This window comes from Hypanus sabinus, chromosome 13 (genome assembly GCF_030144855.1).
Source record: "Hypanus sabinus isolate sHypSab1 chromosome 13, sHypSab1.hap1, whole genome shotgun sequence".
Lineage (NCBI taxonomy): Eukaryota > Metazoa > Chordata > Chondrichthyes > Myliobatiformes > Dasyatidae > Hypanus > Hypanus sabinus.
The window spans coordinates 83,799,518-83,811,539 of NC_082718.1; positions in this window are offsets into that span (position 1 = coordinate 83,799,518).

Here is a 12,022-nt window from a genome sequence, read left to right on the forward strand (position 1 = left end):
TACCCCTGCTATCCATTTAACTATCCAAATTTCTCTTAAACATTGAAATGGAGTTCGCATCTGCTACTTGCACTGGCAGCTCATTCCACACTCTCACAGTCCCCTGGATGTAAGAGTTTCTCCTCATGTTCCCCTTAAACATTTCACCTTTTACCCTTTACCCATGTCCTGTCATTGTAGTCCCACCCAATCTCAGTGGAAAAAGCCTGCTTTTGATTTACCCTATCAATACCCCTCATAATACATTTATCACATCTTCCCTTAATCTTCTACATTCTAAGAAATAAAGTCCTAACCTATCCAAACTTTCTGTATAACTCAGGTCCCTCAGTCCTGGCAACATCCTTGTAAGTTTTCTCTGTGCTCTTTCAACTTAGTGCATGTGAGCGGCTTGGGTGACTCAAGACCATGAAAGATTTAACAAATTAGTGGCCTTAGTAATGGAGTTAATAGTTTGGCAGTTTATGGGGTGATGCCACGTGCAACTGGCAATGCCATCTCTGATTACCAAGGCTGGTGAATGCAGATCCTCAATATTGAAGAGTGACTTCATGTTACATGTGAATTGCCTGACAACCTTGTCTTGCTAACCTGGAGGAAAGAGTCAGGGCAGGGAGAGGGGGAGGGAAAGAGAAGTCACAGTGCATTTAAAGGTGCCTTCCCAGCAACTGAAAGGTTTGCAATACAACTTCAAGCACGTTCCAAACTTGCGGCAACGTGTGCTTCAAGTGCCCAGTGACCAATATACCTGGCGAAGCTAACAGTGGAGAGGCAGTAACCTCACGACTGTGAAAAGGGACTTGATCAAAATAATAAATAGGTAAGGTTTACGTAAGCCATCAGTGATCAGTCTCTGACTACTTGGCTCTTCTCCTCCTCCTGAAACGTACGTGTTGTGAATGAGGATCTCAGGTCTGTGCCCAGTTCACGATCTGTGACCTCTGCTACTGCTCCATAACCATGGCTGATATTGCAAACAACCAGAATGGGGACTCGAAAGTTGGGGCAACCTGAGCCCTTTGTTTCATCCTTCAAAGCCTTGAGCGTCTACAGTTTGTTGCCATGGGTGATCATGGTCCTTCCATCATGATGATTCTTCTTGGCAAATTTTTCTGCAGAAGTGGTTTGCCATTGCCTTCTTCTTCTGTAGAAAAATTTGCCAAGAACAATCACGGTTGTGGAAATACCATGATCACCCACATGTGGCATCGCCTTCTTTACAAAATGGGTGACCCCCAGCCATTATCAATACTCTTCAGATTGTCTGCCTGGCGTCAGTGGTCACATAACCAAGACTTGTGATCCGCACCAGCTGCTCCTACGACCATCCACCACCTGCTCCCAAGGCTTCATGTGACCCTGATCCGGGGGTGGCGGGGGGTGGCTAAGCAGGTGATACACCTTGCCCAAGGGTGACCTGCAGGCTAGCAGAAGAAGGAACCTTACACCTCATTTGGTAAAAACATATCACCACCCCACCTCTACTGTAGTCAACAACGATTAGTGCTAGGATGTGATCAAGAATCAGCTATCCAGGTGAGCTGCAAAAACATAAAGGTTATACAGAATAATCCTGCATTTCTATAGCCTCAGGAAGGTGCATAGTGCTTTACCATCAATGAAATACATTTCTAGCCAAGTCATGCTTGCAAGATATGTTCCATGACCTGCCTATGATTTAATGCCAGATCCCAGACCCAAAACTTCCTTGTCATTAATATTTGTTAGACATGAGCAGTAGTGGTGAAATTGGTTATTAGCTTATTGTTGTCAGATGTACAAAGGTGCAGCAACAGAACTTGGTTTTACAGGACATATTCTTGTTGTGATGTCCTGTTGTCCTGTGCTTCACTGGGCGCTGGCAGGAGGTTGACACTAAGTGCCCAGGAGACATAGTATTGCCTGTCCATTCACTGTTGCAATCCCACCATTACCGTTCCCAAACAATATGATAGAACAATGCTGACTTCATTAAATTCCATTCACAACCTTTCCCCTCCAAGTAAACTGCTCTGCTTAAAGGAGAGGTTTGTCTATTTATTGTGGGTAGTCAAAGGTCAGCTGTATGAAACATTTCACAGCTGGGATACAATTTGGAGAACAGCCTGGCTAGAAATAAACTGGTTGGTGGGGGGGGGGGGGGGAGAACTCTGCCAGCTGCACTCCACCCCACCCCCACCCGAAGTGCTTCCCACCCCTTCCCACCTCCTCCCTATCCACCTCCTCCTCCTTCACCGTCTCCGTGTGAGGAATGTTAATTGAAGTTTTCGTCCAGTCAGGAGGCCCCACTGTCTGGCAGAATGTCAACTGTGACCTCTGTATAGTTCCTCCCCACTGAAAAAAAAGAGTAGAAAGCAGTCTAGCTCAGAAAGAAAAGGGAGGTGGTGGCAAACAGCAATCAGAAATAAGAATTACATTGGTGTAATCCCCAAAGAGTTTTCATTCATCCTAATATATTATCCAGGAACCTTCCGCAACAGTTTTGAATTAGTAAAAGTGAGTATGAATTCAGTGGAAAGTGAAATCTTTGAATCCCGACTGATTAAGGAAACATCAGGGTAGGTTAGAAATGTATCTAACATGAATTATCCTCTGGGAAGGCTGGGCATGAAGCAAGCTTCATGGTGCAGTTTTCATTGAGAAGCCACTGCTCTGTCAGTTCTGGGCTCAACCTCCCACTGGGTATGTTGTTCAGTTTGTGATACAGCTCCTTGGTACTATTTTGAATTACTGCAATGATATGCCATGGTCAGGGTATTAAATCTGTGCCCTATGGTTCAATGCCCTCATCAGCTGAAATGGATGAGAGGCCTAGAGACAGCAAGTTCCCTGTTCTCCAAATCTCTTGTCATCTGCTCCTCATCATACCTTCACTTCCCCTGTGACTCACTCTCATGACCCCTGGAGCTGGATAGAGCTCATGTGGAGCCACAATGAGAAATCACATGATCCCAGTTCTGGCTTCCTTAGTGTTTCCTGATTCTGCTTCCTGTGGAATACCTCCATTATAAATTGGGTAAGACCACTGAACTCTGGGAGAGGACTTGGGAAGAAGCAAAAGCAACTGCAGTTGCAGAAGTGAAATCCAAATTGCAAGATGAAGTAACACCAAATTAGCCGTTCTCTCATTAATCTCAGTCCCCCACCGCTGCACCAGTCCGTTCAATTGGTAAGCAACACAAGTGGAGAACGGCTATGCAGATGGTGGTTGTCTGCCATGTCTGACGGTATTAGGAAATCTGTTCGGGAGAGTTTTTAAAATGCACTGGGGCAGTTCCACTCTCTTGACCTCAGACGTCGCAGTCCAGTGGCACAAAGAAGTGTCACAAACCAAGGTCTTCCTTGGTTGCAGTGGATAACCATGACATCTTCTCTGCCTTGTCATGCCCTTCACCCTCCACAGTGTGTTAAAGTACCACCTTCCTGGCCATTGGATCTCACTGTAGGTCTCATCCGCCCAGTCTGCCGGTGCTGAATCTTGTGCTAGGACAGGCGTGTCCCCATCTCATGGGGTATGAGGCCACTGGCTACCCTCACCTGCTTTAGCCGGCCTGTTGAAATAGTGTACTGTCGCGTGCAAACAGCTACTTGGAGCTACAGGTGAGTGCTGAGTGTCTGGTGGGGACCAAAGGTGAGTGAGCTGCCCCAGAATGGACACGACAAGCCCCTTCACCTGGACACTCCATACACCCCTGTATAGACAGATAAAGATACACCACCAAAGCTGTGTATCATTCAGTACTTTTGGGAGAGTCATAGGAGTGATGGGAAGAAAAGAGGAAGGGAACATACGGGGGAGATTAGATTGAGGTATACAAAATTATGAGGGGCATAGATTGGGTAAAGTCAAGCAGGGTTTTTCCACTGAGGGTGGGTGAGACCAGAACTAAAGGTCATAGGTTAAGGGCAAAAAGTGAAATATTTAAGTGGAGCCTGAGACATGACGTCTTCACTTAGAGGGCAGTGCGAGTGTGTGCGAGAGATTCGGATAAGTACCTGGCAAGGGTGTAGAGGTACGGTCCAGGTGTGGGTCAATGGGACTGGGCAGAAGAATCGTTATGCCTGGTTAATGGTTGAAGGGCCTGTTTCTGTGCTATGGAGCTCTATGATTATATGATTCTATTTCTCCATGATTATGATAGCAGGTGAGGAGACCAGAAGCTGGGGACCACGCTTGTCATCTGAGTGAAAGGGGCAGTTGGGGCCTAGTCTGTTTTACTTGCTGCTGTTTGCCAGATCCCTGTTGGACTGAAGCTCAGCAACAGCCTGTCAGTGTGAGAAAACCTCGAGAGCGAGAATGAAAGTCCCTCATTAACGATAACTGTGCTCAGTTCCCCAGGGGATCCTGGTATTTGGTGGGAAATGTCTGCGTTAAACATTGTTTTTACAGAAAACATAACACAAGGGGCATTCTGGGTACAGCCAACCAATAAAATGAAATAAAATCGAAATAAACAGCTTCTGATATTTGTCAGATTTTTTTTAAACACAATAAAGCAACACAGGCTTATCCAGCACCAGAATCCCAGTGGAAACAATGCACTTCCGACATTATCCTTGAGGATGTAGCCGGTCGGAGACTCAACATTTTAGACACATCAGCATGATAGCTGAAACACTGATAACTGTTTCTCTTCTCCTGACAGTATTGAAATATGCTATGAGGTTGATATTTCCCCTTCTCTAGCCTCCAAATGTAGGTCCAGTACAGCATCTGTAACGTACCTGCAGATCTCCAGCAACCAGGAGCTGGGGCAATAACTGATTATCTCCTCATGTGCTCTATGATTGAGGGCTCACTGAATAGTTCAAAAGTTCAAAGTTCAATTTTATTATCAGAGTACATACATGCCACCATCTACAGCCCTGAGATTCATTTTCCTGTGGGCATACTCAGCAAATCCATAGAATAGTAATTATAACAGGATCAATGAAAGATCAACCAGGAGGCATCAAACTGTGCAAATGCTAATATAAATAAATAACAATAAATAATGAGAACATGAGATAACAAGGTAGAGTCCTTCATGTGAGATTTTTGGTTGTGGAAACATCTGAATGGGTGGGCGACTGAGTGTAGTTATTCCCTTTTGTTCAAGAGCCTAATGGTTGAGAGGTAGTAACTGTTCCTGAACCTGGTGGGCAGGGGTGAGTTTTGAGGCACTTGTACCTTCTACCTGATGGCAGCAGTGAGAATTGAGCATGGCCTGAGTAGTCAGAATCTCTGATGATGGGTGCTGCTTTCCTACGACAGTGTTTGATGTAGATGTACCCAATGGTTGGGAGGCATTGAGCTGAGTCCACCACCTTGTGTAGGATATTTCATTCAAAGGCATTGGTGTTTCCATTCCAGGCTGTGATGCAGCCAGTCAAGACACTCTCTACCACACATTTATAGAAGATTGTCAAATACACCCACTCCAAGCTCTCCTGGTCACAGTGAGCAAAGCTGTCTGAGCCAAAGAGTAATAAAAGCAAAACCCCACCTGTATGAAACTGAAAACCGATGTTCTGCCTCCTATAACGGACCCCTCTGTCATGGGAGAGGTAGTTGAGCATATGTTCGATGTCCCTCTATAACTGGCTTTTGATGCTGGGGGGCTGCCAGCATAGCAGTATGCAAAATGCAGATTGAATTTTATGGAAATCATGAGATTGGCTTTGATGGAAAAATCAGTGAATGGTTGTAAACTGTGGAACCCCCTGATTTTAAACTGGCGCTAAGACATTAACAAATAACCTGCCCGGATGATGGACTGGGTGTGGTCGATTTTAGGATGATCCTGTCCTATGTTAACCAGGACTGCCACGGCCCTCAATGCTGCTCTGAGACAGATGACAGTTTAAAAATAGAATACCGCAGATGCTGTAAGTCCAAACCAGAAATGCTCGGAGAATTGTGAACATAGAACACAGAAGAGTACAGCACAAGAACAGGCCAGTTGGCCCACAAAGTTGGGCCAAACCATCTAAAAAGCCAATCAAAAACACGTAACTACTAATCCCTTGATGCACCATCAATAACTCACTCTGAGACGTAAGGCGAGATATCGGCTTTTATTGACTGAAGAAGGAACCAGCAGTGAGTGACCATCATATTACATCCTGGAGAATGAGGCAGAGGATCAGACCTCGATCGCCTTTATACAGGGGCCTGTGGGAGGAGCCACAGGAGCAGTCAGAAGGGGGCGTGTCCAGACAGGCACATAGTTCACCACATTCCTCCTACCTGCCCAATGTCCATATCCCTCCATCTTCCCTACATCCATCTGCCTATCCGAATGTCTCTTAATAGAACTTATAGCATAGAATAGTACAGCACAGTACAAGCCCTTCAGCCCACAAAGTTGTGTCGACCCTTAAACCCTGCCTCCTATATAACCCCCCAACTTAAATTCCTCCATATACCTGTCTAGTAGTCTCTTAAATTTCACTACTGTATCTGCCTCCACCACTGACACAGGCAGTGCATTCCACGCACCAACCACTCTCTGAGTAAAAAACCTTCCTCTAGTATCCCCCTTGAACTTCCCACCCCTTACCTTAAAGCCATGTCCTCAAAGCTGTGGTGCCCTGGGGAAGAGGTGCTGGCTGTGCACTCTATCTATTCCTCTTAATACCTTGTATACCTCTATCTTGTCTCCTCTCATCCTCCTTCTCTCCAAAGAGTAAAGTCCTAGCTCCCTTAATCTCTGATCATAATGCAAACTCTCTAAACCAGGTAGCATCCTGGTAAATCTCCTCTGTACCCTTTCCAATGCTTCCACATCCCTCCTATAGTGAGGTGACCAGAATTGGACTCAGAACTCCAAGTGTGGCCTAACCAGAGTTTTATAGAGCTGCATCATTACCTCGTGACTCTTAAAAGCCTCTTATGTGCAGTATTTGCCTCTGCCACCGCACTGGTCAGCGTATTCCAAGCACCCACCACTCTAAGCAAAAAAATGCAGATCATGCTTCAGAGCAATGAGCTTTCAACAAAAGTGGGGAAAATGGAGACTATGTTACAAGGTGCTGGAAATTCTGAGGATTTGACTGGCTTGTGAGGAAGCAGCAGAGGAGAAAGACTCAGCGATAAAAGGGATGACAGCAGAAGATAAAACCTCACTTGAGAGCAGGGGTTCGCAACCTGAGGTTCACCTTGCTTAATTGCATTGGTCCATGGAATAAAAAAAGCTGGGGACCCCTGGTCCAGATCTTTCCTTCCATTGATGGCATGACTTCTTCCAGTCTCACTCAGTGTCATATTTTCTCACCCCTTCTAACCTTCCCCATCTCGGGCCCCAATAGGTTCTCAGCTGTGGCCACTTACTTGGCCAGAGCCTTGTACCAGTCTCCTACCTTGGGGACTCTCAACCCAACTTCGGTCCCTTTTGCCTCACAATGGATTTTTAAGTCGGTTTAAGTCTCGGCCTTTTTATTCCTTCAGATATCTTCCTTATTCTATCCTTCCTCTCATTAACTTCTTCTATCAACAGAATTTTTATCAACCCAAAATGTTAACTCTGCTTCCCTATTGAATGTAGTTTTCTGGTTTTAATTCAGCAGATGGAAACATTGGCTTCAGAGGTTTTGTAATAGAAAAGGTAAGTAATACCATTTTCTTGATCTCAACCAGCTTCTGTTGCTACGTTCGCAGACGTGAGAGTGGTTTGTTCCATGATCCATGGAGGATCGGAGGTGGAGAAGGCCAGCTATATTATCCCGGAGCATCTGTCCTGGGCCCAGCACAAAAGAAAGCACAGCAGTACCTTTACTTCGTTAAGTGTTTGTGGAGATTCACCACGACATCTAAAACTTTGAAAAACTTCTATAGATGTGTGGAGAGTATATTGACTGGCTGTATCACTGCCTGGTATGGAAGCACCAATGCCCTTGAATGGAAAAACCTATAAAAACTAATGGATACGGCCCAGTCCATCATGGGTAAAGCCATCCCAACCCTTGAGCACATCTTCATGAAACGCTGTTGCAGGAAAGCAGCATCCCTCATCAGGGGCCCCTTCCAACCAGGACATGCTCTCTTCTTGCTGCCGCCATCAGGAAGAAGGTACAAGAGCCTCAGAACTCACACCACTAGGTTCAGGAACAGTCACTACCCCTCAACCATCAGACTGTCGAACCAAAGGGGATAACTTCACTCAACTTCACTTGCCTCATCATTGAAAGGTTCCCACAACCTATGGATTCCTATGGACTCTTCATCTCAAGTTCTTGATATATATTGCTCATTTATTTATTATTATTAATTCTTTCTTTTTTGCAATTGTCTATTGTCTTCTGCACCTTGGTTGAATGCCCTAGTTGGGCGGTCTTTCATTGATTCTGTTATGGTTATTAATCTATGGGTTTACTGAGTATGCCCACAAGAAAATGAATCTCAGGGTTGTATATGGTGACATATGTGTACTTTGATAATAAATTTACTTTGAACTTTGAAATTAGTTAGACCACAATCATATCCGGTTTTGAGCATTTGAAATCTTTACAGTAAGCTGTAATGAAAGTTTAGTATTAAATCCTTCATAACAATCCTGGTTCATTCAGGTTTCATATTGCTCAATGCTACTTTTAATATCAAATGCCTGTAACCCCTATTAAGTTCAGTGAAAGGATTTGGTAACGACTGTCTTTGAGAGGGAGAACAACTTCCTGATATTGAATTTTGTGATCCTATTACAGTGAATGAAAACTACTAGGGAATGAATGATGAATTCAACAAAAGGAGGGGTCTATAAAGATAAATTGTCCACTGACTGCAGTTAGCTGCCTCAATGACAATTCCAGTATGCCCGAGGTTTCAGCTTGTCATTACATGAAGCTAAGGTGCAGGCAAAGCGGAAAGTGCCGACCTTTCTTTGGGAGGACAATTTGTCAGCAGATGCCATGTCATCACTGACAATAGTATCCAGATCACCCGGGAGACATACATGGGCCAGTTTATACCAGGCAGGAGTGAAAGGTTCCCCTTTGCTCTGTGTGCACCGTGCATGAACAGAAACTTGCAAATGAAATATATGTATTAGCAATATGGCATAAGATTGAGTTGCTGCTTTTTACACTATGCGCTGTCTTTGTCTGGAAGCTGATACTGAAACACAGACATATGTCTCTATGTACACACATACAATGAAAATAACAAGGATCTGCTTTGAAATGGCTGAAGTTCCCTTTCACTTGTGTGCATTCTGACAGTACATAGAAGATGTGTGTCATTCAGCCCCAGATGTGAGTAACTATGGTGGCACTGTAGTGTAGTGGTTAGCACAACACTTTACAATACAGGCAAGCCTGGGGTCAATTCCCGCCACTGACTGTATGTTTTCCCCGTGATCACGTGGGTTTCCTCTGGGTGCAACAGTTTCCTCCCACAGTCCAAAGACATACCGGTTAGTAGGTTAATTGGTCATTGTAAATTGTCTCATATTTAGGCCAAGATTAAATTAGGGGGCTTGCCGGGTGATATGGCCTTGAAGGGCTGGAAGGACCTATTCCTTATAAAAGGACAAATAAATAAATAATTTATTGGCACTGATGCTAGGATACACACTGAACTTACAGTCTCAGAGAGAATACACTCAAGATATATCACTGCATTAGGAGTCCCAGATTCACACATGACAGAAACAGCCTATTCAGTCCACTGAGGTCATGCCAGCCAGCAAGTAACTGTATGAACTAATCTCTCATCGATCCCACAATTCTCTCATCCTCTTCCAAATTCCACCACTCATCTGCGGTGTACGCAAGGAGCAATCTACAGCGGCCAGTTAACCTCCCAACCCGTACGTCATTGGGATGCTGGAGGAAGCTCATGGGGTCACAGGGAGAATTTGCAACCTCAATAAAGACTGCCCCCAAGGTCAAGATCAAAGTTTTGTCACTTGGATTTGAGAAGAAGCCTCTCTATTACCTGCACCACTGTGCTGCCTACTAAGACTGCCCAATAAAAAATATTTTGTGCTTTATGATGTTGAGGTGTATGGTTCACCTATCTCAAAGTTGTTTAATGGCTAATTCTTGTTCAAAATTATTTTTTTTGTTCCTCTCCACGTCTTATGGCACATCGGGTGGCAACCATGCCACTTCTTTAGTGTTTGTCTGTTTTTATGAGGCTGAATAGCTAGCTCGAAGATCAGCCCAGCATGGATAGAAAGTGTGCAAGGATCCGGCCGGATTTGAAACCAGGACCATTTGCCTCAAAGTCAGTGCTGATGCCAATACACCACCAGCGGGTTTGTTCATAAGTCTGCCATGTGGAAATTCAATTGTCCCTAAGGTTTTGTGTGCTCCTCATTTAACATTAAAATAACGAGTCAGGGGACAGGAAGGAGATAGTGTCTTAGTGGCATGGTATCATGACAATAGCTTTTCCCTCAATGTCAACAAAACAAAAGATCCGGTCATTTACCTCAGGGAAGGATATGGAGCACATGCTCCTGTCTGCTTCACTAGTGTTGAGGATGAAAAGGATAAGAGCTTCACCTTCCTAGGAGTGAATGTCACCAATGGTCTGTCCTGGTCCAATCATGTTGACATTCCAGCCAAGAAAATTCAGCAATGCCTGTACTTCCTCAGGAGACTAAAGAAATTGGGCATATCCCCGTCAACCTTTATTGATTTTTATTGACATCCTATCAGGATGCATAACAGCTTGGTATGGCAACTGCTCTGCACATGGCTGTGAAAAGTACAGACAGTTGTGAGCACAGCTCAGCACAACGTGGAAACCTAACACCTTTCTATGGACCCTGTCTATACCTCTTGCTATGTCAGTAAAAGATCCAAGATAGTCAAAGACTCGACACACCCTGAACATTCTCTCTTCTACCCTCTTCCATCGGGCAGAAAGTTTCAAAAGTCTGAAAACAAATACCATTGGGCTCAAGGACAGTTTCTGCACAAGTTTATTGAATGATTCCCTAGTACGATACAATAGACTGGGGGTTCCAACGTTTTTTATGCCATGGACAAATACCATTAAATCAAGAGAACTCAGAAATATATTCCAAACCTCATAATCTACAATACCTTGTTATGATCTCGGACTTTTGTCTGTTCATTTTTGTCCCATGTCATATGACGTGGGTAATTCTGGTTGTCCCATGACCATGACTGTTCTGGGCAAATTTTTCTACAGAAGTGGTTTGCCATTGCCTTCTTCTGGGCGGTGTCTTTACAAGACGGGTGACCCCAGCTATTATCAATACTCTTCAGAGATTGTGTGCCTGTTCCCAGTGGTCGCATAACCAGGACTTGCGAAATGCACCAGTTACTCGTACTATCATCCACCACCTGCTCCCATGTCTTCATGTGCCCCTGATCAGGGGTGAGGATGTTGCCCAAGGGTGACCTGCAGGCTAGTGGAAGGAAGGAACACCTTACACCTCTTTTGGTGGAGACGTGTCTCCACCCTGCCACCTCCTCTTATTCTTTATTTTCACCGCTCTTTCTCTGCGTTTGTTACGCTTTATTCTGCATGGTTACTGTTTTACCCTGTTCTCTCTCAATGCACTGTGTAATTATTTGATCTATATGAACAAGCTTTTCACTGAATCTCAGAACGTATGGCAGTAATAGGCCAAATCCAATTCTCCATCACTCAGAAAGACTATTGGTAAATCATGGCTTGTGTCAGGTTCGGGGATTCAAGTGAAAGAGGCTGAGACGAGGGAGGAGGGCCATATACAGTGTAGGAAATGGGGTCAGGGCATGGAGCAGATGTCATTGAGAGGTGAGTTGGGGCCAGATATTGCCAAAGGCATCAAAGTCATCGAGTTGGGTGAGTTCAGTTCGGGTGATCAATCGCACTGGTGTGAACAATGGGTAAAGTGAAGTGGGGGAACTGGAGAGGTACATTTAGGGCTGTGAATGTCAGGAAAGTGAAAACAGTAATAATTAGTTTGTGAGTTTAGAGGTCCCAGAGACAATTTGACAAGTACAGGTAGAAGAAGGGACAGGAGCCTTGGGACAGTTACTATCCCTCAGCCACCAGGCTCTTGAACCAAAGGAGACAACTCCA